Genomic DNA, 24775 nt, shown 5'->3' on the forward strand with positions numbered 1-24775 from the left:
TGGCTGGAGGCTTTGAACCTATGATCTTCAGCATGAGCCTCCACTACCTGAGCTAAAAGAATAACTCCTTTCACAGGTAACAATAGTAGACTCGTATCTGGATCAGCCACTAGAGGGGGACATAGACCCATACTGTCTTGGATCCTAAGTCATTTAACCACCCACCTAGTTTTTAAGCACATGGGCATAGATCCTCAAAGGGTATTCAGGCACCTAACTCCCATTGACTGCAATAGAAAATCTCCCATGATTAAATATCTTCCTGAATCCATCCTTCGTGCAGGTTACACTGGAATTTGAACCAGGAGTACAAGAGAAACTGTGTACTGCCCCGCTCTTACTTAGCCTGCTAAGCCCCTCCCTTCCAGTTCTTGAGCCATCCCTCCCCATCAAGGGAGGACAAAGATGGCTGAGACAATTAAGGTGCTGTGAAGCAGGGTCCCTCTAAGCCATGCCTGTAACTTGGGGTTCCCCAGCATGCCAGCTGATAGAGATTTTGCTAATGAAACTGGCCTGGGGTAATTATTTTAATCTGGGTGATTGGGATGAAAAGCGGCTCTTTCTGTGACTGCAAATTTATATTAACACAAAAAAAAAAAAAAAAAGACCCACCCCCCCCATAAGAGTCTTGCTTTCTTTGATCTTTTGTGTGAGGCCTCTTATCGGCAGGCGAGTAGGTTTACACAGTGGAAGATAGGGGAATAATACTCACTGAGATAAGCCGCAGCCCTGGCTCTCCTTTGTGTAGCAAATTTGATAGCACTGGGAAAATATTTACTGGGAGACTTTGGGAAGGAATTAGTCCCCAATGCAGCAGAGGAAAAATAACTGCCTTGAATTATAATTAAAGGGCAGCGGGTTCCGTTTCTGCCTCCCTCTGTCTGTCTTAGTTCCCCTCCGCTTGTCTGGTTTGCTCTCGGCTTCTTGCTGTTAATTTGGAGAAAAGGTTTGCTGGGGTTAGTCCCCATTGGGACTAGAAATGGCCCATCCTTTCCTGGATGCTCTAGCTGACCCTGTCCAAAGTTTGCAGCACACAGACCATTACATTGATCTAGTTTTGTTCGGACTATGGCACCGATGCAGATACACAATGGGACCCATTAAGAATCCCTTCTGAGGGGCAACTCTTCAGCAGAGGGCAGGGAAGGTGCAGCGGGGCAGTTCTGGGTAAGGCTAAGCACAGCTTGTAGTGTGTTTAACGCAGCGTATTTCGTTTCACGATCACAGACATTAATGAGTTAAGCCTTGGGGGCTCCCGGTGAGGTGCGGGAGGAGGGTGAGCCCCACAGTACAAACAGGGAAACTGCGTCACAAACTTTCTGGCCACTGTTTCCAAAAGTGGCCTCTGATTCTGGGTGCCCAACCCAGGACACCTTGGCCCAGATCCTCAATGGTATTGAGGGGTCTAATGCCCAGGATCGGGGCTGTGGGGCCTGATTTTCAGGGGGGCTCAGCACCCATAACAAGGCTCAGCACCCCAGAAAGGCCATCCCATGGTATAAGCATCTTAGACACCAAAAATCAGAAGCTATTTTTGAAAATGTTGACCTGAGTGTAAGTGTCAGTCTAGTGCCTTACTCACAAAAAAACAGTCTTCCTCCCTTACTTACACCCATCCCAAAACCATGGTGACAGGGTATAAGAAATAGATCATTAACTACGTCCATCAGCAGCTACATAATTCACACCACAGCCGTCTCATATTTGATGCTTTCAGTTCACTCCAAGGCAACAGCCCTTCAGTTCTGCCAGGTGTACCATTTGCTTTGAACAAAGGCAAGACCCCAAAATGAATACCAACTAATGCCACCTGGATTTGTGCTGAAAACAAAGCAGTCCCCGGTTTATTCAAAAGCAGGAATGGGTCTAAACCTTTTCAACAAACAGTCTGGGGTTGGGCTTGTTTTTTAAATGAAACATGGCTTGTCAATCTAAACAACATTTCCACTTGTTTTTCAACCAAGCAAATGCCAGAAACAAACAAACAAACAAACCACCCTTTCCCCTCAAAAATACCCAACAAACCAACCAACCAACATCAACCCATTTTCTGCTTTTCTAAAACATTTTTGCAGGAAACTTAGAAAACAGCCCAACTCTTTTTCTGAAGTTTCTACCAAAAAATAACCAACAACCAACCAACCAAAACCACTTTAGCCAAGTCCTGCTTGCAAACCTTGCTAGTCTTCCGAGTTATGAAGCTAGAGGCAGGGTTTGGGAGCCTCTCTATATTGACCCAAGGACAGCATGTATGCAACAAAGTTCCTTGATTTTTATACTTTACCTAATGGCACATAATCCACAGCCTACTTCTAGGTGCAGCATGCAACTCTGCTCCCCGGGAGCCCTCCAAGATGACCTTTGAACTTTGCAGCTACCCATCTCCCAGCCTAGACACACCTTTATAGACAACAATAGCAGTTACTACACAGAGGGGGCCAGTGATCTGCAGTTTTCCATAATCACAGGGAAAGGGATTAGACAAGGGAGTTAACAGAGCCCAACCATGAAGACTGGTCCCCATATTTGGTGTGGTGCCAGGGAGATGGTAATGAAGCTCCCTGATGCAACCTGTGAAACTGACGAGTCTGTTTTCACCATCAGAGCAGAGTGCCAAAAACGCAGTAACAGTGGAAAAGCAGAAAAGGAAACTGGAGTGTCTCAACTCCTTTCTGCATTAACAACACACAGTCCTATTTATGGGACAGGAGTCAGTGGATACTGCCCCCTGCCATGTGTCATGCAGTATTAACCTTTTGTATCCTTCAGAGCAGCTCTGGAGCCTCTCTAATTTACACTGGCTGTAGTAGCTCCCACTGCCGCTTGACCCATATCAGGGATCTGGGGTCAGGAAATCAACACCCCCCCCCCCCTTACCAGGAGGCTGCATGGCCTCCCAGGTAGAACACTGGACTGAGCGTCCAGAGATCTGGGTTCGATGCCTAGCTCTGGCGGGCTGGATGATCTTACGTGTCATTTTCCCTCTCCCACCCGTGCCTCAGTGTCCCCATCTATAAAACGGGTATAATGATCCTAATGTCTTTTGGAAAGCACTTTGTACTCTAGTGCTGAAAAGTGTTAGATAAGCGCTAGTTGTTATTAGTATTATTACCAGCACCTTGATGGTAATTAGACACCTGGGGAATGATGCTACAGGTGAAATCCTTAGCTGCTGTAAATGGATATTGCCCCATGGACTTCAGCGCAATCTGTGGAGCTAAGCTGATTTACACCAGATGAGGTTTCCAGAGAGCCTGATTCAGCCCCCTCTGACCTCACTAGGGATTGGACTAGGTCCTGTATCACCCCACCCAACGTGGGTTCCTGCTGTCCAGCAGCTCCACCTGGAGAAGTGGAGCAAGAGCCTCAAGCCTGCAAGTGAGAGGAATGGTGGGGGAGGTGAGAAAAGGGGGATGCAAAGGATTTTGGGCGGAGAGGCAAAACATGAAGGATTTCTGCTGTCTCCTCTGCAACGAGTTTGCCAGAGGGACAAGGAGGGGGACTCTTACAGGTGCCAGAAGAAATTTCCAGACAGCTCTTTCAGCAGCCCCAGCCGTCCCTCTGGCTTCTTGGCAAGGACATGGCTTCGTCTTAAAGACAACCCTGAGTCATTGAGGCCGGGACAGGGGGGACAGTCACCTGGCAAAGACCCCTCCATCCATGGCCAGGTAATCAGTTTCCTATTAATCAGGCTTTTTTATTATTATTATTATTGTTATTATTATTAAACATCGCTCTTCTCCCAAATCATCTCACAGCCGCAGCGAGGTCCCCAGTAATAGCTCCATAAATTTCAGCCATAAAAAGTAATGGAGGGAGACAAATGAGATAATTAGGAATAAATCTTGGCGAGGTCTCTATTCATCAACATCCCCCAGAACCGGCCAATATTCCAAATCATTAGCAAATCCTGTAATTAACAAAGAGCCCAGGCTTCCAACGTTAATAAAGCTCTCTCGCCTCTATATTATCAGGTAGCGGCTGACGAATCAGCCCCGTTAATATTATGGCCTTTGTTAAAGAGCCTCTCTCTCTCTGCTTTTTTTTTTTTTTTAAAGCTAAAAAACCCGTGTCAATTTTTCCCCTCTTCTGCTAAATTTTAATTAGATTTTGCATGTGCATCTGTAGAGGGCGAGTAAGGGGACAAAGGGACAAGGGTTTTTCCTTTTATGTTCCGGGATGCTGGCGAAAGAAGAATTTTGACAGATGGTTCCCTCCTCCCCCTTTTCTCTTCTGCTTTTATTTAGCAGTATGTACCTCCACTGAGGATGCCCTTTGGATCAGAGATTGGGACTCCTCATGGAACATACCTCAAAAGCCAGATCTTTTTTTTCAAACCCCACATTCGGGGCTGGATTTCCCCGGCTGCTGAGTACGATGGGTGCTGAGTGCTTCTGAAAATCTGTCCATAAGAGTTCTAATGGGAGCAGTTGAGTGCTCAGCACTTCTGCAACTCCAGATCCATGCATCTGCAGAAGGAGTGAACCCCTCAAAACACACACTGCCTGCTTGTCCAGATCCCAGGGAACAGCACAAAGCGGAAGATACTTGCTGAAGAGTTTAGAATTTCATAAGCTCCTAAGTCTCTAGCTAGGACTCCAGATTCTCCATTGCCTAGTACCTTGGATCCCATTCTGAACGGTCCAGTTCAGCGGGCACAGCCCAGGGCGTGGGAGGGAGAAAGGTGACTTTATGGCATCTTTGTGCCTCCTAAATTCTGGGCTCAGTTGAAGGTCTGTCCATTCCCCTGGCATAAGTTAGAGCAGCCCTGTGGCCCCTCTAATTTATGCTGGCTGTCGTGGCTCGCAGTGCTGCCCAGAATAGTCAAAACACTCTGTCCCATCTCTGTCATACTGAGGCAGCTGCCTGTGTCCCTTCTCCCTTGGCAATAGTGTTAGATAGGAATTGCCACATCAGAAACAACCATTGGATCATCTAGTCTGACCTATCACAGGCCATTTAACCAGGGCTTTGGAGCTGTGCTCCGGGCTCCACTCCAGCTCCAGGCAAAAACCTGCAGCTCCACTGCTCCAGAGCTGCTCCACGCTCCAGCTCCGTGCTCCAGCTCCAAAGCCCTGCATTTAACGTTCAGAGGAAGTTGCCAGAGACCTATTTATGAACAATTGTGGAATAACCTGCCTGTAAAAAAAGTATCTTTCTAACCTCAAAGCAGTTAGTGCTTGGCTTTTGCCCTGAAGCATGAAGGTTTACGCCCCTTATACATGTTTGTTTTATTTTATAATACTCTGAATTACAATTAGACCGTGGAACTCATTGCTTCAGGACGTCGTAGATGCCAATAATTTACCAAGATTCAAAGCGGGATTGGATGTTTATATGAATCGCAAGAGTATCCAGAGTTATCATAGTTACTGTTAATAGAGTTTTGGAAGAGAGGAAAAAACCTCATGCTCTAAGGCTTAAGGCTGTCCGGGATTAGGATGGGGCCTTTGTCAGAGGCAGATTATTCTACACCTGGCTACTTTGGGGTTTCTTGCGCTGTCCACTGAAGCATCTGGCGTTGGCCACTGTTGGAGTCAGGACAAGGGATTGATGGCCCTCAGGTCTGATCTGGGAAGGCAATTCCATGTTCTCTATGAATATTCTTATTACCCAGCTCCAATCTAAATTCTGCGAAGCACTTGCCCTTGATGATATCACGGGGCAGAGAGTCCCACAGGTTGTGTGCATTTTGTGTGTGTTTTAAAGCATCAGTTTTGATCAGTTTTCTACATCATGTCTGTCAGTTTCATTGGATGCCCCTTTGTCCTTATATTATGAGGAAAGATAAATGGGAAGGCACAAAACCCCAAGATAGACCACTCTTATTCCAGCTGTCATAGTTGTCATGGTCACCGATAGGATAGAAGTGCTCATGTTTAGGGCCAGATCCTCAGCTGGTAATAAACTGATGGAGCTATGCTGATTTACACCTGCTGAGGATGTGGCCTTCCCTTGTCTCCAAGCACGGAGATGGTTTCCACAACAATTTTGTGTCAGATTGTCACCGTACCAAAGTGAAGTTTCAGCCGCTCTCTTCCTGGAGTTTGGTCATTAGCTGCTTGTGAAAGTCAAGTACAGGATGATGAGATTTCTGCTGCCAGATGCCTCTTAATGTTGCATGCAAGGTGGTAAACGTTCTGAAACAGCGATTGGGAAAGGTGAGCGCGAAGTCGCGTAACAATTCATTGGGGGGTTATTTTTTTTTGAGAGAGAGAGAGAGAGAGAGCGCGCGCATCTTCCACTTGGGGTTTTCTGTCTTCTATTTTGCACGGTTCCCAGGCAAGAGTCAACCAACATTCACTGCATTGCGCGATCACTAAAACCCATCCTGAAGGAAAGGGAATTGAAAAGTCAAGCTGGCTTGCCTCAGCAGGATAGGTTTGCTGCAGGGGACTGGGAGTCAGGACTCCTGGGTTCCATTTCCACCTCTGCCCCTCTGTATCGGTGCGACCTCGGGAAAGTCAGTCAACCTCTCTGTGTCACAGTTGCCCATCTGTAAAGTGGGGGTAATCATGCTTTACACCCCTATCTAGCATGAACTGACCTCTGTGGATGAAAAATAGTGGGGCACTTGCCTGGGACTCAGGAGATCTGAGTTCAGTTCCTACCTCACCCAGAGTTCCAATGGGACCCTGGGCAAATTGCCTAGGACAGACTTTTTAGGAGGACTCGGCTCCCACACAGCCACCTAAATAAGCGGCTGAGTTTCCAGGAGAGCTCAGCATGTTGGATGCGAGGCGCTCGACAAACACAGGAATTGCCTGCCCCTGGAATGATGTCACCTCTGGGGTGGAACGTAGAATAGCAGCTGTGTGCCGTGCACAGCTCCTCTGCACAGCGGTTTGGGAGAGTGATGTCAAGGAGAATGCTGTGGAGAATTGACTGAGCCTGAATGTAATCATTCGAACTGGAATCTGGCCAGAAGACCAAAGCAAGAAAATCTCAGCTCTCATGGAAAGTACCCTGGGATCAAACAAATTCAACAAAACAGCCCATGGGCCAGGATCGAAAGAAGCACCCCAGGGATTGCTCTTCATCTCGCCCGTGCACAAAAGATTTAGGGGCAGAGCAGAGATTTGTCTGGCTCTTTAAGGAAATTAATTGTGACTGGATCCCCTCCCACCATCCCCGCCAGGGCTCCTAGAAAACAAATATCTGCTGTGTGAAACAACAGCTGGAGGAACCAGAAAACAGGGAAGAACAAAACCCCCGTGCAGAGTGAAATCTATCGAAGCTGCTCATTAAAGCTGGGGGAGAGGGTTGCATGTTTGGGAGGGAAGATCTGAAGCCATGGCAAGAAGATGCTACTGCTGAATGACAGACATGAACTGGCGTTTAAGGATACGTGCGCAGAGCAGGAAGATGCTGTGGCTGCACAGATAGCAAACAGGGGGAAAGGCTTTAACGTGAGTGTGGACCCTCCACCTGGTCCTACGGAGAATTTCATTTTCATCCAGTATTCTGAACGGGCTGAGAGCCCACTGCTGGACTTCTTTCTGCCTTCTCAAGTCGCAAGTCTGGATGAGACCTAATTCTTTTCCATCGTATACTCCTTGGGACACGGACTTTGGAGTGCAGGTGTGCCCAGCACCTGGCACAATGGGACCCTGATGGGAGCCTCAAGGTGCTACCACTACAGAAAGCCTAACCAACAGTAATAATAGTCCGATGAGAGCAGAAATGCCCCCACAGCACCTCCTCTGGGAGTTGCACATAACAGAAACTTTCCAGTGAGGTTCACAGATGCTCATTTTCAGTATGGAGCGGTGGCCTGCGGAGACATCTCCCAGCATACACTGCTCTGCTTCAATCCAAGCAGCCAGCAGAAGATCCATGTCAGGCATTACACACTGGACCTGTAGCTTCCATGGGTGGCATCCCCTCGTTAAAGACAGGAGCTGTTGCAGTCTATGACTCAGCTCCTAACTGGTGTAAATTTGTCATCACTCCTTTGGAGTCATTCGAACCTGGCTGTTTCACATGAGTAGAGGAATTCCATTAATGCAATCTAAGGGCAACCCCTTTGGCTGCTGGTAAGTTGCCAGTGCAACCCCATTGGCTGGACAATCTCTGGACACCCCTGGTATATGTGGACTTTTCAGGAACTTCTGAGTCTCATAGGTTTGCTGGTGCTCAGGCCATAATGATCTGAGATACCAGGAGGAGGGACTGGGATTCAAATTGGGGCCGTGCAGCTCCAAACTCTCAGTGTCCCTTCATCAGGGATCGGAAGTCAGGCATCCCGGGTTCTTGCTCAGGTCACTTGTTCAGCGAGTTGAAGGTAAAACTTCCCTAACTCAACCTGTGCTGGACTGAAACATGCCTGTGACCCATGAACAGCCTGGACAGCCACAAGAGAGCTGAGCAGCAGAGACGGGAACCAAGCTGCAAAGTTCAAATGTCCAACACCCCAAAAATCAGGGCCACTCAGATCCAGGATTTTTACAAAAATGGGGGCCATCTGCAAGATCTGGGTCCAGATTTTCGACCTGAGGTTTTGATTTGGGCTCAGCTACGCCAAAGAGGCACAGAACGTCATCGGGTTTGATCAGCGCCTCCCTCTACATGAGGGGACTTATTCCATGGTCAAAAGGCCATAACACATCACTCCCCAGAATCGGAATGGACCTGTAGAATATCCATCTCAGACGCAGCCCTTGTCTCTTCCATGTCTCGCTTGCTCTCCTCCTCCTGACATGGTAGAACTCAGGGAGTCTAAATCCATTGGTTACTCTGTCTCCGACACCTCTTCTAATCATTGTTGTAATGATTCTTTTCCCGGGGAGACGTCTCTGTGCTTCCAGAGTAGACATCACTTCAGATCAAATTCCATAAACTCTCCCTACCATGACTGGCTGAAGTCCCTGGGCGCTGTGGATGCTCAGCACCTCTGAAGTTCTCACTTGCTCCCACTGTCCTGATTTTACACCCCTCCTCCACACACCCTTAAATATATTGACCGAGAAGAAGATCACACAGCAGCAGCATTGCTCTGTTGGCCGGGAAATTGTCCCCGCTAATATAGAACTCTTGGAAAAATTTGGACCTGCCTGGTCCTCTAGTCCAGTGCTACTCAAAGTGGTGGTCTGCGGAGTGGTGCCGGTCCACGAGCCATCGGCTGCCAGTCTGCGCGCACACTGGGGGAAAAAAAATTGCCAGTCCCCCACATCCGATAGCTTGAGAAGCACTGCTCTAGTCCATCCCATAGAGGTCAGTGTCGTTTGTTCCCTATAGAATGTTCTACAGGGCTTTGTGCAGCCTGGTTTGAAATGACCCAAGCTATGAGGCTCCCAGAAGAAAAACTGCACACCTTAGTAACTGCGGTTTATTGAGATGCCAAGGATTGTGTACAATGGGTCAGATCCTCCACTCCCTAGCTATACCCTTTTACACTAGCTGAAGTTCTGGCCCAAAATCCAAGCACAGTTGCACCACTGATGCATAGAGAGGGATGGGTACAGATTGCCGTGATGCCTTCAGAGCTACAGGCTGAGCACATTGCTGGTGACCGAATATCCCTTTTAAAATGCAAGGGTCAGTCGTTCACATGACAAACTGAGAAAGAGATTGAGTTCATGATCAGCAGCAACCCAGGTCACCTTTTAAAGGCTGGAGGGCTGGAGAGATGCTCTGACCCACATGGCCGTATATGAAAGCACAACACAGACTGCAGGAGAGAGATGATTATTTGAGAACATCTGGAAGCCATTTCTGAAGTATATTCACTGCCATAGCGATGTACAGAACTAGTGTAGCAGCTAGATCGGTTTTGTAAGAGGGCCCACTGCGTTCGCTAGGCACGCCATAAAGTTAAGGACTGGACTTAGGCACCGAAATACCTGAAAGGGCATAGGGCTAAGTCTCTTTTGAAAATGGGTCTTAGATGCTTTTGAAAATGTTGCCATTCGTCTCATTGCATGAGGCCCCACTGTCAAAAAATTAACAACAAATGGAAGTTATATGGACGCATCCCAACCAGCTGAAGGAGATGTCTTGCACTCTTGAAACCACTAGTCTCTCCTTTCCATGGGGAATTTTTAACAGGGAGGGTAATTAACCATTGGAACAATTTACCAAGTGTCATGGGGGATTCTCCAGCACTGGCCATTTTAAAATCAAGAAAGGGTGTTTTTCTAAAAAATCTGCTCTAGGAATTATTCTGGGACAGTTCTCTAGCTTGGGCTGCGCAGGAGCTCAGACTAGATGATCATAAGGGTCCCTTCTGGCTTTGGAATCTATGCATCCACCCCTAGGGTGAAACATTTTTCAATCCCACTCCGTCAAGAGAAGAAACAAACAAACAGCAAAATGAATAAACGCGGTGCCTGGCAACTGGAAGCCAGATATTCTCAGACCAAAAACTGCAGTATCAAGATAACGTCAAGCACTGCCTGGGGTGAAGAGCAAAAAATGACACGAAAGGCACTTAAACAGGGAGAAGAGAGGATGCCACAGCACATTGGGACTCACCAGGACCATGCAGAACCCTGGGGTAGAACTCTGGTCTTCCTGCCGCACAAGGAAAACACAGCCTCTACTAATAAATAATAATAGTAATTAATAATGACACTGACCTTCTTTGTAAAGCACTTTGAGATCTGCTGTGGCAAAGTGCTAGATAAGAGCTAGATATTAATTGTTATTATTATCACTAGCATTTAAGCCATGGACAATCTCCATTAACAGCCTGGGGCCTCTGACACACAATTGAGCCGTTCTTATTCCATCCAGTAGTGGGCAGTGATCCCTCTCTCTCTCTCTCTCTCACTCCAAAATAGACACACACACAAAAGCTAGTTCACTGCAGTATCAAAAAGCAGACCCGCAAGTCAAATGAAAACATTATTAAAAGAACTCCCAACCAAGCTGGCTCCAGGTATAAATATCACAGTAGGCCAAATTCTGCCCTTAGTTATACCCATACAAGCCCATTTAAGTCAGTGTGGTTGCACGGGTGTAATTGAGGGCAGGAGTTGGCTTGCTGCCTTGAATAAGCAAGATACAGCTCCAGCTAATGACTGCACCTATCCAAACCTCAAAGGCAGCTGAATACACACTCCTCAGGCTCCTTCCACTCTGCATTTACTCTCCAGTTCACTTTGAGGGGCTCTTTATAAAGCAGGGTGGAGTCAGCAGTGCGGTTCAGTGAGGCATTTGAAATTTCTCTCACTCAAACAGTCCCACTGTCAGTGAGTGTTCTGAGATACGCTGCAATCAGCGTGAAGCAATTCACAACCATCAGTTCACAGGGGGAGGAAAACATTCTCCCCATAATGCTCAAGGGCACACACACAAAAAAGTTAACAGTGCATACAGAGCTTGCGCTCCAGGGGCTAAAACCGGGGGGGAGGGCCCGGAAAAGTCTCCCCGCACATGTGCATTCTCAGCAGCCTCTTACATCACCTCCCCTTCCTGAAACTGATAGAGGGGATATGCGGAGGAGGGGGATGTTGCGGGGCAGTGGCCGAAGTACACTGTACACCAGCCATCTCTGAGCTGGATTGTTAGGAACTGGTGGAGTTTAGAGCGACCCCCAGGTTCCTCTAAACTCCACCAGGCCCATTTCTGGGACTGAACTGGCCAGAGAATCAGGCAGCTGTAACTGGTGCTCTGATGCCTTCCACCCCCCTGCTGCTCTGCGGGGACCCAAGAGCAGTAGAGAATCCGACTCTTACTCCAAAAACAACTTACTTCAGCTGCTTGATGGTGAACGATTAAACAAAGAGGCTGCAACTTCTACTAAAGCAGCGGACGGGAAGCGAGGAAACCAGGATGCTCTTCCACTGACTCTCTCTCTGACATTGGGCAGGTCTTCAAGGGCTGATTTTCAGAGGTCAAAGAGAGCTCAGTACTTCTAAAAACCAAACTCTTGATCTCTCTGTGCCCCAGTTGCTGCATCTATAAAAAAGGGCTATTAATACTTCCTTCCTTACCTTTGTAAACTTCTTCATACCAATAAACAGCTGCGTTTCAACCAGAGGGGTTGCAGCTGAGTGGTGGGTAAAGCAAATCCTGTTGTATGGCTCCGTTTTACGCTAACTCACACCACTGTAAAATTGACATCAGCGGAACTATTCCAGGGTAACTAGGCTCTGACCCCAGCCCAATGGGGTGGCCATGACGCACAGGACCGGGCCTGTTATAAACTACATATTAAATTTTTCTGCAGCACTGAAACTCACCCATCACCAGAGGCAAGGCCTGCCCGGGATTTGAAGCTAATCAGACCATGTGTTTGCACTAGAATCACGTGTGTATCTGGGTAGTGTTTAAAATCAGGGCGGGGGGACTTGTAAATAATCCAGCTTCTCCGAAAAAAATGCTGATGACAAATGTTACCTGAAGAGATAAGAGCAATCAGTTATTTAGGGGGGAAAAAAACAAAAGAAAAAAACCAGCTTCTGTAAGGAGAATGTGTTAGGTCAGCTAGAAGCAAACAATTACTCTCCTGTATCAGTGCCTGGTTCCCCCTCTCCCCGCCCCCCCCGGGCCGCCATTGTGCCTTTAAGAGAAAACAGATTTTTCAAAAGCGCACCACTCCCAGTCAGGCACCTAACGAACAGCCAGATTTTCAAAGTGCTCAGCACCCGGTGCACGGGCAGCGTTCTGGGCTCCTCTGAAAATCCGGCCTCATTTAGGCTGAATGGGAGCAGAGTTCTTTTGGGAAAATCTGCCCCGACTGTGGGTGTGGAACATTTGAAAATCTGGCCCGGGAACACTTCCCAATGAAAGGTGTGTAACCTTTTAGACCTTGTATATTTTTTTTTATTGACTTTAACTTCAGAGGAAGTTTGGCTCAGTGGTTAGGGTGCTAGCTTGGGACTAGGAAGACTGGGGTCCAGTTCCCTGCTTAGCCAGAGATTCCCTGCGTGACCTTGAGCAAGTCACTCCACCTCTCTGTACCTCAGTTTCCCCATCTGTAAAACAGAGATAATAGCCCTGCCCTACCTCATGGGGGGAGGGTTGGAAGGATAAATACAGTGAGGTGCTCAGTGCTATGGTAATGGGGCTCAGTTCAGCATGATAGATAGCTGTCATCTCTTCTGCAACTGTGGTTATAAATGGGTGTGACAATGTGTATGAGGCAACGTGAGTTAGGGAGCGAGCAGCTGGGGATGGTGGGGTGTGTGTGTGACAGCAGGGCGCTGGTTGTCCATGCGTGAGGACTTAGGATAGCACGCGTGAGTGTGGCAATGCACAAGACCAAGTGAGAGAAAGCGTGCGGGACTGCATGCCTGTGTGGGAGAACGTGCGAAAACATGCAGCACTGCCGGTGAGACCAGGTAGGAGTCCGAATGCCAGGGATGATGAGCAGGCAGGAAGCACGGTGTGGTAGAAGAGGCAACCCCAGGCTCAATTCCCAGTTCTGCCATTGACCTGCTGTGTGACCTTGTGTCAATCTGGTTCCCCTCCCACCTCTGGTCTGTCTTGTCTAGACTGTAAGCCTGTCAAGGTTGAAGCCATCGCTTCCTCTCTGTGCGTGTGTGTGTACATTCAGTGCCTAGCACAGTGGGGCCCTGATTTCAGTGGGGCCTCTCTGTTTTTCTCTAATAGAAATAATAACCCTGTGACGGTCACGTTCATGTGACGCTGCACGCGTGGAAATGTGTGCGGGCGTGAGAATCCACATGAGGCTGGGCACATATGTGCAAGAATGCATGTGGGGCTGTACACAGATGGGCGCGTGTGCGCGCTGCAAATTGATGTGTGCGAAACGTGTGCCAGCTTTCCCTGTCTCTCCTGCTTTAAAACAGAGTCTTTGCCATATTTTCACTCGATAACCCAAACAGGCTTAAGCCCATTCAGTGCATTTCAATGTGGGTTAAAGATATGTGCCTAATTCTCCTCCAGAAATATTCCTGTTAATGGCTTTCAAACAGGGGGTGTACACGCCTTGGCTGCTGGCCCTGTCATACAGCAAACTCCCCGGCTCTGAGAGATTTAAACTAACACCAGCCCCTCTCCAATTTCAGCTGCGTTTTTAAAGAAAACAACTCCCCTCGCCTGCAGCAGGAAATCACTGTTTGGATTTATGAGGCACCTTTTCCTGACCATCCTCTCTGGAAAAGCCTTTGCTAGATCGACATGGCTGCTCCCTTCCTGACTCCTGCTGGGAGAATCTGGACAACTGGAGCTTGGAGAATAAGGTGTAGGCCAGTGGTTCTCAACCAGGGGCACGCGTACAGCTGAGGCTACACAGAGCTCTTGAAGGGGGGAGATCAACTCATCCAGAGATTTGCCTAGTTTTACAACAGGCTGCAGAAAAAGCCCTGGCGAAATCGGTACAAACTAACATTTCAGACAATGCCTTATTTATCCTGCTCTGTATACTATACACTGCAATGTAAGTACAATATTTATATTCCAGTCGATTTATTTTATAATTTATAGGGTAAGAATGAGAACATCAGCAATTTCTCAGTAATATTGTGCTGTGACCCTTTTTGTATTTTTATGGCTGGTTTTGTAAGCAAGTAGTTTTGAAGTGAGGTGAAACTTGGGGGCACGCAAGACCAAGCAGACTCCTGAAAGTCGTTTGGAAAGGTTGAGAGCCCCTAGTCTAGTCTACTCTAGAAAAGGTTTGCCCAGTGTTACTACACTAGCATCAGCAAAGTAGGGTAAGCCATCTCCTAGGGCAGATGCAGGGTATACCGTCAAAAACGTGTTTTTGCTGGTATTGCTTGTATCAGTTCGCTGAACGAAAGAAGCACTGAAATTTGCTGGTATAACTGGGCGTTTGCTACTGTTTTTGCCGGTATAAAAATTTCATTACAAAGAAAAGTTACACTCTTACATCACATTGCTACACTGGCAAAAGTTTCTAGAGTAGACCTGGCCTCAGCACCGTTACTTGTTCTGTGTTTGTACAGCACCTAACACAATGGAGTCCTGGTCCATGACTGGGCTCATAGGTGTTCCTGCAATACACATAATGAATAATAATATTCCACTCCCTACAGCTATTCTTGCTGGGGTAGGCAAGACATGGGGAGCTGTGAGCCTGCTTCCAGACAACTCACCATTGTCATCCCCTCCCGCATGCATGGGATAGGCTGGGTTGCAGGAATAGCTTGTGAGTTTCACCCAGAATAATCCACTTAGGCCATTCCCTGCAGTGACTCCTGCTGGCAGATGGTGGAACAGGCCTAGACCACACACACAGCCACTACACAAAACCTAGGCCAAGCGTCAACTCATTTGGTAGCAATTGCTTCTCCCAATTGTTTTACTAACCTCTCCAATGCTGGAAAAAATTCATCTGAACTCCTGTTCCAAGGGCAACCAAAAGCACAGATCTCATTCCAACGACAACCTCTTTTTAGTGAGAGACAATACACAGGACAAAATCTCGGGAGTGAGATGTCAGTGACACACCTGTATACGTGAACTGCGTTTGCACTGGTGTAGCTGAGATCAGGATCAGGCCCTGGATCTTTTGAGAAGGGCGCCTAAGCATCCAATCCAGATCAGAAAGCCGAGCCAGGAGGGACGACACCAGCACTGTGTTGATCTATTGTCTCATCAGGCCTGGCACGTCTGTATGAATGCAGGGCCTGCATGTTCACGTAGGCCTACAGTTGGCCTTCAGTCAAGGCTTAGTTACTGGGGGTGGGAAGAAGAATGGTGTTAAATGAAGTCAACATCCAGGGAATGGTTACAGCTCTCTCGGAGGTGTGAGCAGACCTCACCTGGCTTTTCAGCGATGAGTACCTACAAAGTGGGGAACCCCTACTAGTACGACACTCTACCGAGGCCAACTTACGTATCAGCAAACTGCAGCTGAGCAAGGCTGAAGAAGAAAGACTTGCCCAGATCCCACTAAGCTGGTAGGCACCTCCTTAGAGCAATCCATGCCACAGATGATCTCCTCAGCTGGTGTGGCTCGGTCGACTTCAATGGAACTATGCTGAGTTCCACCAGTTGTGGATCTGGGCCTAGTTTTTTCAAAGCAGTTAGATTGCCATCTCCGTCTGTCTTTTGCCGTTATTGAATGGAGTCTTTTTTTGGTTGGTTTGTTACATTTCAGAACCATGATCAAATGATTTGGAGACGAAAGGTGGAACAAGGTTTCTATAATTCTCATTGATTAAGGACACTTTGGAGAGGAAGCTGGAGCTGTATAAACCAGCAATGGACAGACTGGGATGGGGGGGACACAAGCTTAGGTCAGAAGGGGATCTATAGAGAACAGAAGGAGATTTAAGGGGCTAGCCTATGTCTACTGTAGTGAATGGGAAGTTCTCTCCCTTAGCATCACTGGATCAATCACCAGAGAGCAATGTACAAGGGGAATGGGCTTGCTGGTGGTGGAAGACTAACTGAGGACTCAAGGTAGTACTGCTCTTCTTTGTCTGCCCTGATCTCTCTGGGCTCTTCCAAGGCTCAAGCAAACACCTGTGGGGATTGTGCTGCTCCCTGGCAATGCTGGAGCAAATGTGAGCTCTCCTGTGTGACACAGCACCTTGGGACCCAGTGCTCAACACTTCTGGGCTGGTAGATCTTGATCAGATCCCAGTCAGAAGCTCAGATCTGTGAGGAGCATCGTATAAAAAACCGCACAGAATAGAATATTCTGAGCTGCCTTCCGCGTGGTCTTTGGTCCCTTTACTCACCATACGCAGTGGAGGGTAAACTCAAACTGTGATGTATTTTCCTTCTCCAACTTGGTAGCAATGCAGAACCTGGAGATATATGGTCTATGCTCAGGCCCCGGCATACACAGGCTGGCTGAAGAAGTCAGGTGGATTGTAGTTTGGCACAGAAATCAGCTGGAGTTTGCCAGTTCTACGCGCTTCAAATGTAGTAGAGTTCAGACAGCTTCTGACCCCACGAGATAATTTTCTCAGTATTCTTTAGAGGCCAACACAACGCCAAGCTGACTGAGACCCCACCCCCACGCGAAACAATGGCGAGCCAAAGGGCTGCTGCATATGGAGCGTGATCGAGAGTCTAAGCAGTCTCGGGAGGATTGTTACATAAAACAACGAGCATCATAAGACAGCTTAATTCAGCTACATCAGCAGGTGAGAGGCCGTTCCAGCTCGGACCAGTTTTCAAATAACTCCCCCAGCAGGATATTAAGTGGTAGCATACTCTGCCAATCAAACACGAAAGAGAAGCATGACGTCATAAGAACCAGCCGCCATCGGCCAATGAGCGATCCTGAAGGCAGGACGCTCACCTAGCAATGACCGAGAGAGGATGAACGTTTTCAAGAGTGTTGCATACGCTGCAAGGCTCTCCCCACCACTCACACACAGCCGCCTCTAGGCACACTGGTAACTGAATGCTTTAGCCCCCTTGTGGCAGGGAGCTTCACTCACTGCTAGGCTGGCGCCTCCTCCTGGTCGCTCCAGGGATTAGCTCATGAGGTCAACACCTCTTCCCGCGGTCGCACGCCGTCACTCCGTCTCTCTCTGGTCTGCAGCCCTACTCTCACTCCAGGAACCGCAGCGTCCTCTCCGTGACTCGGCCCTCTGGCCAGATCGCTCAGCATCCCCCCTTCAGGGGCACAGTCCTTCCAAGTGTGTGGCACTTCCACAGAGACCCAGGAAGTCTTCCAGTTCACTGCCCCGCTGGTGCCGCTTCCCCAGTGGTGGGTCGGGGAACCCAGGCCTGCCCTCTACTCCAGGTTCCAGCCCAGGGACCCTACAACATGCAGCCAAGGTCTGTTCAGTCCCCAACCTTGCTGCTTATTCCCTGGACTACTTCCTACCCCAGCGCTCCTGGGGTTCTCTGTTCCCTTCTCCCAGGGAGTGACCATGGGCTACAGCCCCCAAACACACCTCCCTTCTCCCAGGGCGTGACTGCAGACACCTCCCTGCAGCCCCCTGCCTGCTCTCAGCTCCCTGGCTTTATAGAAGTCCCATCTGTTCCCGCACAGGTGAGCTTCCCCTAATTAGGGCTTTCCTCTCGGCCTTCAGTCTAATAGGTTAATTGGCTCCTCTGGCCTCCATTAACCCCTTCAGGGCACATCTGTAGGGGGTACACATCCCGCTAACGATCGGAGGTCAGATTTTTAACCGGCAGTGCTCTTTGTTCAGCATGGTGCTGTGTCCCTAGAGGTACCAAATCGACAGGCCTAAAGGGAACCAATGCACATCTGTGGTCCAGTAAATGTCACACAGAAGATGCTGCAGAAGAAGGTGGCATTTCTACCCTCACTCCCAGTGGTAGCTCTGCTTTAGAGTGTGATCCAAACTTTGGCACTCTCTTCTCTTTGCAGGTTTTTTTTTTTTTTTAAATCTGATGAAGCCAGCTATTGTCTGCAGCCAGGGACCTCAGAGAGTGAGAAGGTGAAGCTGCCGAGACCACAGTCATCAAGCTGTTTGTTTTCTGGGGGAAAACGACCCAGCGAACCGGCTGACAGACCTGAAATGTTAATTTCTTCCAGCTGTTGTCAGTCTGGCAGGCTCTCAAAGGAAGTTTAATAGACTACAGGCTTCCCTGCTTGCCCCCATCCTTCCACTGGCTCTGCTTAGCAGAGGCAGCCTCCCAGAACCTAGATGATTAAACAAACGTCCTTGCCTTCCAATGATTTGTTTTCTCTTTGGCTTGAAAGATTTTTGTGCCTTGTGTTTGTTTATTTCCCCATCCCCCGGCCATTTAAAATCCCCATTAATTAAAGGGGAGGAGGCCAATTAGGCAGGGTCAGGACGGCAAATAAGGAGCAAGTGGGACCCGACTAAGGGCAGCACGTGTAAGTGAGAAGAAAGGCAATGGGTTCGTGAACCATCTCTGAGACTGAGCCACTTCCGTGTGTGGCCAGACAGGAAACAGGATCAAAAAGGTCTTTGTAGTTGAAAAAGAAAAATCCTTTCACTAGCATTTGAGTGGTTTTGATTCAAGACGCAAGTAGGGCACGCTGTTGAAAGCAAGGAACTTCTAGGCTTGATCAGACGTGGGACCTCTCTAGTCCCGTATCCTATCTCTGACCAGCGTCTGTGTCCAAGGAAGTGATAGGATAACATAACCTACTGGGGTAAAAACAACGAGGGGTCCTTGTGGCACCTTAGAGATTAACAAATTTATTTGGGCATAAGCTTACGTGGGCTAAAACCCACTTCATCAGATGCATTGAGTGGAAATACAGTAGGCAGGTATAAATATACAGCACATGAAAAGATGGGGTCGTTTCTTTCCAGCCAGTTAGAGGTTGGCTGATGCCCTGGAGGAGATGGGCTTGTTATTAGAGCAGGTCAAAAAATCTTCATCTAAAACAGTTTGTTATTGGAAAGTTTCCTTCTGACTAAAGTGAATTTTTTGTGAAATTGTATTGATTGTTTAAGGAGAAAAAATGAAAAAAACCCTGAGTTTAAAAATGTCAAAATGGGATATATGGACATGTCCAGAATGAAGAGTTTTGATTTTTTTAAATTTTGGACTGACTTTATTTCTCTAATATAAAATAAGTTTTGAAATGAAAACATTAAAAGGGGTTGAAATCAAAATGAACCATTCCACATTTATCGAAATGGAAACATTTTGGTGGACCCAACATAAATCTTTTCATGCTTTGCCAAAAACGTCAAAACGTTGGTTTTTCATCCTGATTTGAGATTAAAAAAAATAAAAATTGGAAATCTCATTTTTCCCCCACAGGATGCAAAATTCATTTTCTGACCCGCTCTATTTATTACACCCCTTCCAAAACTCCTGGTTATTTTTGAATCTTTTCTATTATAACACAGTGAGACAAGGTGGGTGAGGGAATCTTTTATTGGACCAACTTCTGTGGGAGAGAGAAACAAGCTTTCAAGTTTCACAGAGTTCTTCTTCTGGTCTGGGAAAGGAAAGCTTCTCTCTTTCTCACCAACAGAAGTTGGTCCAATAAAAGATATTCCCTCACCCACCGTGTCTGTCAAATAGCCTGGATATTTTGGTAGGGTACAATTTTCAAAAGCGTCAAAGTGACTTAGAACCCGTAGGCCCGTGGTCAAAAGTAACGTAGGCTTCTAAGTCACTCAAGACATTTTTGACACGTGACTTACGCGCTCAGGAGTCCAAGTCAAGTCAATGGGATTTAGAATCCTAAGTGTCCAAGTCATCTTTAAAAATGGGACATCATCTCAGCACTTCTGGAAACGTTGCCTCTCATCTAGCTGAATGTCTAAGGCCACATGCAGTGCTGCTAAACACACATCTAGGGTGGGGGCAGCTTCCTGTCGTTCTGAGCCCTTCACAGCAAGCTAAAGAGCAGTGTCAAGAAAGCAAGATGAGTCCAAAGCGAACGTTGCTCATGCTGGGTTTTAATACTAGCCGGTGCAAAGGATGCCATGGTGTGCCGACTGCGTGGAACAGTACTACACTGCCTGAAGACGGGTGGACAGGACACACTGTCCTTCCTCTCTGAGTTCTTTGGTGTTGGTATAGGAATAAGGGGACTGATTCCCAATTATTCCAGTCCTGTGCTTGAGGGGGCAGCAGGAGGGCGAGATCTGGGGTGGATGTAGGGGTAGTGGGGAAAAGGCCCCTTTGTACTCGCTGTATTCTGTAATCTTAGTTACAGCAGCCCTGAGGCTGCTCTTAACTCACACTCTGCCCCCCAAGGCCCCTGGGAAGCAGAGACTCACCATAGTGTAGTATGCTACAGCCATGCCCCCTTGCCGGGGGTTGGAAGCAGGGCTGCGGGAGAGCCCTTAGTCCATCTCTCCACCTGCCAAGGAGGCTCCTGTCACAATGGGGATTTGCAAGGGGTTATATTCATCCCTGACCATTAGGAAAGATCAGGCCTAGAGCTAATTTTCATGGCTGGCCTCTCTCTCTCTCTCTCTCTCTAAGATGGGGCCATAGATCCCCCAACCCCTGGACTCTGTCACTGTTCAGAACTGGCCAAACTGTGGGGTTCAATCCCCACCCAGTATGGTTATTTTGCAGAGTAAGGGTGTCTCCTACATGTCCCAGAACACTTTACAAAGCAGGCATGTCTACGTTGGTATTAAGAGGCATGATTGCAAAGGTGAATTAGCTTTGCTCTAGATAGCTCCAATAACAATAGCAGCAAAGCCCGGTCGCCATGGGCTAGCCCCTGTGTACGTACCCCATATCCTGTGTGGGCAGGGTTAGCCCATGCCACCCCCTTGCCCCCGTGCGGCTTCACTGATGTAGTCATTTGAGCTAGCTTAGATTGAGCAAGATAAGAGCTGTGTGCAATCACACCTCCTGATTGCAGTGTAGCCATAAGTGTTCAGTAATAACCTGCCGGGGAGGAGGAAGAAGAAATGGAGAGCGAGACGGACAGCGAGACGGAGAGCTGATGAGGCAGAATGACGCACAGAGACTGTTACAGGTGGTAGGGACTGCAGAGGGGAAGGCTCTTGCGCATGAACAGCAATGGCAGGACAGCGTAATAATATCATCCAGGCCACACAAATGAGGTCCCTGCCAGTCCCTTCCAGACATCCCAAGCCCTTGGCCCTAACCTCCATCTGGCCTGACCACCTCTCCGTTTGGGTCTTCTTCCCAACTCAGCCATTCCTACAGCGGAGAACATTGCGAAAAGCAACATCCAGGCAAAGTGAGATCCAGGCAGGTCGAGTGAGTGGTGCCTTAATGCCTTCCTACGAGCTTGGGAGTGCAGTTCCCTCGCGGTCGATCAGCAATTAGACAACGAACTTTCATTATTCATATGCCCTGTGTCTCGCTCCTAACAAATCGCCAGCAGTGAGCCTGGCACAAATTAAATATAATCACTCAAAGAGGGTCCCTCCAGCTGAGACAGCCAGGCTAAGGAAGTCTTTGGGAGCCCACCGTCCCTTTTGCTTTCCATACATTAATAGGCCTGGCTCGAGCTCCAGAAGATACATTCAGATCCAGGCCAGCCCAGTCCACAGGGAGCAGAACTCCCCGCCTGAGCCAGTGAACCCTTGGCTCAGGATGGCTTACGGCCCAGGCTGGCCCATCTCACTGCGACCTGGAGAGAACGAGGCTATCTGCAAGGCACCTCACAAAGGCGATTTCATCCAGGTTCTCTCTACAGCCGGACACTGATCCTATGTCTACTGCCTGCCCTGGGAGTCTTTCCACTGACTGCATCCAGCTTCAGAGCGGGCCTTGAGTTTGGGAAATGAACGCATGCTGGTTTTAAATGAGAGCTGGGCCCCACTGGAGAGTGACTAATTCATCCTTGCGTCTCCCTGCCGTGGGGTAGGGAAGTAGTAATTGTCCCCAGGTTATAGATTAGCCGTCCCTGTGCATAAGACCTTGGTGCTTACGTATCAACGTGCAACAAGAGAGCAAAACAGACGCACAGAATGAGTGGTGGGATGGGGTAACGATGCAAACAGGGGCTAGCAGAAAAGCAGGAGACCCAGCCACCCCACTCGCTGTACCAACGCCAACCTTAACTCTGCCCCAGATCTGGCAGGGCATTTAGCCTCCACGTGCATACACTCCCAGCCGGGAGCAATTCTCAGCCGATAGCCTACATGCCCTTGGGAAACGGTCCAAGAAGTGTCACAGCTCACTGCTCCCAGTGTCGGAGGCTGGGTGTGTGCCCTGGCCAGCTGGAGCCTATGGCGAACAGGAGAATAACAAACCCCTTGCACTGCCATTGCGGCCCATGCAGGCAGCCCTGGCAGTCTGTGACCTACCAGGCCTGCAGCCACAGAGCTAGCTTTGGCATCCGGACAGCTCCTTGACTTGGAGAGGCTTCCGAGGGAACTGTAAAAACCAAGTGTCGGCAGGAGATTAATTAATTGAAACCGAACACATCTGTTGTTAATTAATTCCCAAGCAGCAGGATTAACTCCTTCCTCTCCTGCTCCAGCTAGTCTCAAAGCCTTGTGCCCTTTTCCAAGCACAAAGGGGAGATTTCTGCCCCCACAGTGTTTTAGGGAAAAGCAAAATGCGGGGCGGGAGTGGGGGCAGCTGGGCTGAAAGTAGGGAGCTGACCGGGGAGTCACGGGGGTGGAGGAGACTCGTCTCTTCCCGCCCCAAAGCTAGTTTGGAATGTAGGAGGGACACACGGGGGATGTGAGCGAGTCTTGCGGCGAGAGTGGAGCCTGACCTGCACACGGGAGATGGTTCAGAACATCTGGAACGGTCCTGGTGGGACCTCGAAAGTGGTCTGAGCCGAGCGTCAATCACCGCATGGGAAGTCTAGCTTCGCTGTCCAACCATCCCGTCCTCCCCGGCTCACCCTTCGGTGAGGCCCTCCTGCTTCCCCACTGGCGAGCAGAATGCACCTGGCACTTCCTTGCCCTTGCTTTGCTCCCCCGCTCACATGCTGATGTTAGCCTCTACTCAATAGCCAGCTTGGAGCTCTTGCTCCTGGCAAGCCTCCCGGCTGCTGCTCAGCCCACCTGGCTACAATTTACTTCTCAAACCCCAAGGGAGTCTTTCCACTCTCCAGCCCCAGATTATTTGCTGGAGGAAGATCATTTTCATACCGTGCCCTCTGCAAACAGACCCTCTGACCCCCTCCAGCGCCCCTAGAAGGTGGCCAGAAATTCCAGAGAGCTTCAAGAAGTGTCCAGATCTGCAGCGGAGCCCAGCACACAGAGAGGAGCTCTTCTGAAAAACTAGCCCCCATTTTGGGGGCTGAGCCCTTGCAAATCTGGCCCCACAGCTCCCAGCCTTCCGCCACAAGCAGCGGGTCGCAGGAGAGAGAACTCAAGGGCCAAGGCTTCGGCTGAGGGCTCCTTCCTGCAGAACCATTTGGAAGACGCGCAGGTTTGGTGTCGAAGTCAACGTTTCTCACCTTCTGCTTCCTCGGCTGGAAAGCCAGCTCCCGGGGGACTCCAGGACAGGCGGCGCTTGGGAAAGAGTAAATCCCATATGAATCCCAGGAGCGCTTATCCCCACGTCCGCTCTGTTCAGGCCCTGTGGCTTCCCTCCTGGATTCTATTCCACGGGCCAGTGCAGGGTTCCTCAGCTTCCAAAGGAGAAATCACAGGGTTGGAGCTAAGACTGGCAGGGAGGAACAGAGGTGTGTGATGAGTGTCAGCTGCAGCCCCCTGTAGATAACAGGCTACAGCTTTGCTGTGCAGGAAAGGAGCCCGCCAGATCTGCAATTGCAGCAGACCCCATTTTTAAGCCTTGCCTTCCCAGAAGGACCTGGGAAGCTGTGGTGAGCGACCGGCCCATAGTTCCTCTCAAAATCCTGTTAGATTTCAGGGATAGTCCATCAGGGCTGAAGCAGGCAAGCGAGGTGAGAGTTACACCAGAACCCAACTGGTGACCTGATGCCAGAAACAAGAATGAGGCCCCTGTAGCTTTCTGTTTAATATTCATGAGCCAAATTTCCTCTGTGAGCTCTGGAGACTCAAGCCCCATCCCAAGCAGGAATTCACTTCCTGCTGGGTTATTAGGGAAAGGCATGGGGATAGGCTTGCTGAAAGACCAGGAAGGATAACCAGCTTAATTAATGGGAGGGGCAATTCTGTATCCAAACTTGCTCTGAGAAAGGATGAGAAATTAGGGAGATGGTGAAAAGAGAAAGGAAACGAGGGACTGGGAATAGAGTCTGGTAGTTAGAGCAGGGGAAACTGGGAGACTGGATTTCTGACTCCACCACTGTTTCACTGGGTGACTTCGGCCAAGTTACTTGGTGTGACTTTGGCCCGCTGCTCTGTGCCTCAGTTTCCCCATCTGTAAGACAGTCGCATTACCCTGTTTCATTGAGAGATTTGACATTTTTTCATGAAAAGTGCTATGTGGGTGCAACTTGTTACTCAAAAGGAGGAGGAGGAGGAGGAGGAGAAAGGGAAGCAGCTGAAAATGAGCCCAGAGAGGAGCAAGAAAACCCAAGATGGGAGCTAGAAAGAGAAGA

The 24775-nt window shown here is 48.8% G+C and overlaps 1 long non-coding RNA gene across 2 annotated transcripts in view; it reads left to right on the top strand.

The window, feature by feature from the left end:
* Window positions 1-19422, top strand: part of LOC119564435 — a 43829-nt gene extending 24407 nt beyond the window's left edge. For both annotated transcript variants that reach the window (XR_005223306.2, XR_005223305.2), the window contains one exon: window positions 13977-19422. This is a non-coding gene — a long non-coding RNA (uncharacterized LOC119564435). The remainder of the gene's footprint in view (window positions 1-13976) is intronic.
* Window positions 19423-24775: the final 5353 nt, after the last annotated feature.

Source organism: Chelonia mydas, chromosome 21, assembly GCF_015237465.2.
Source record: "Chelonia mydas isolate rCheMyd1 chromosome 21, rCheMyd1.pri.v2, whole genome shotgun sequence".
NCBI lineage: Eukaryota > Metazoa > Chordata > Testudines > Cheloniidae > Chelonia > Chelonia mydas.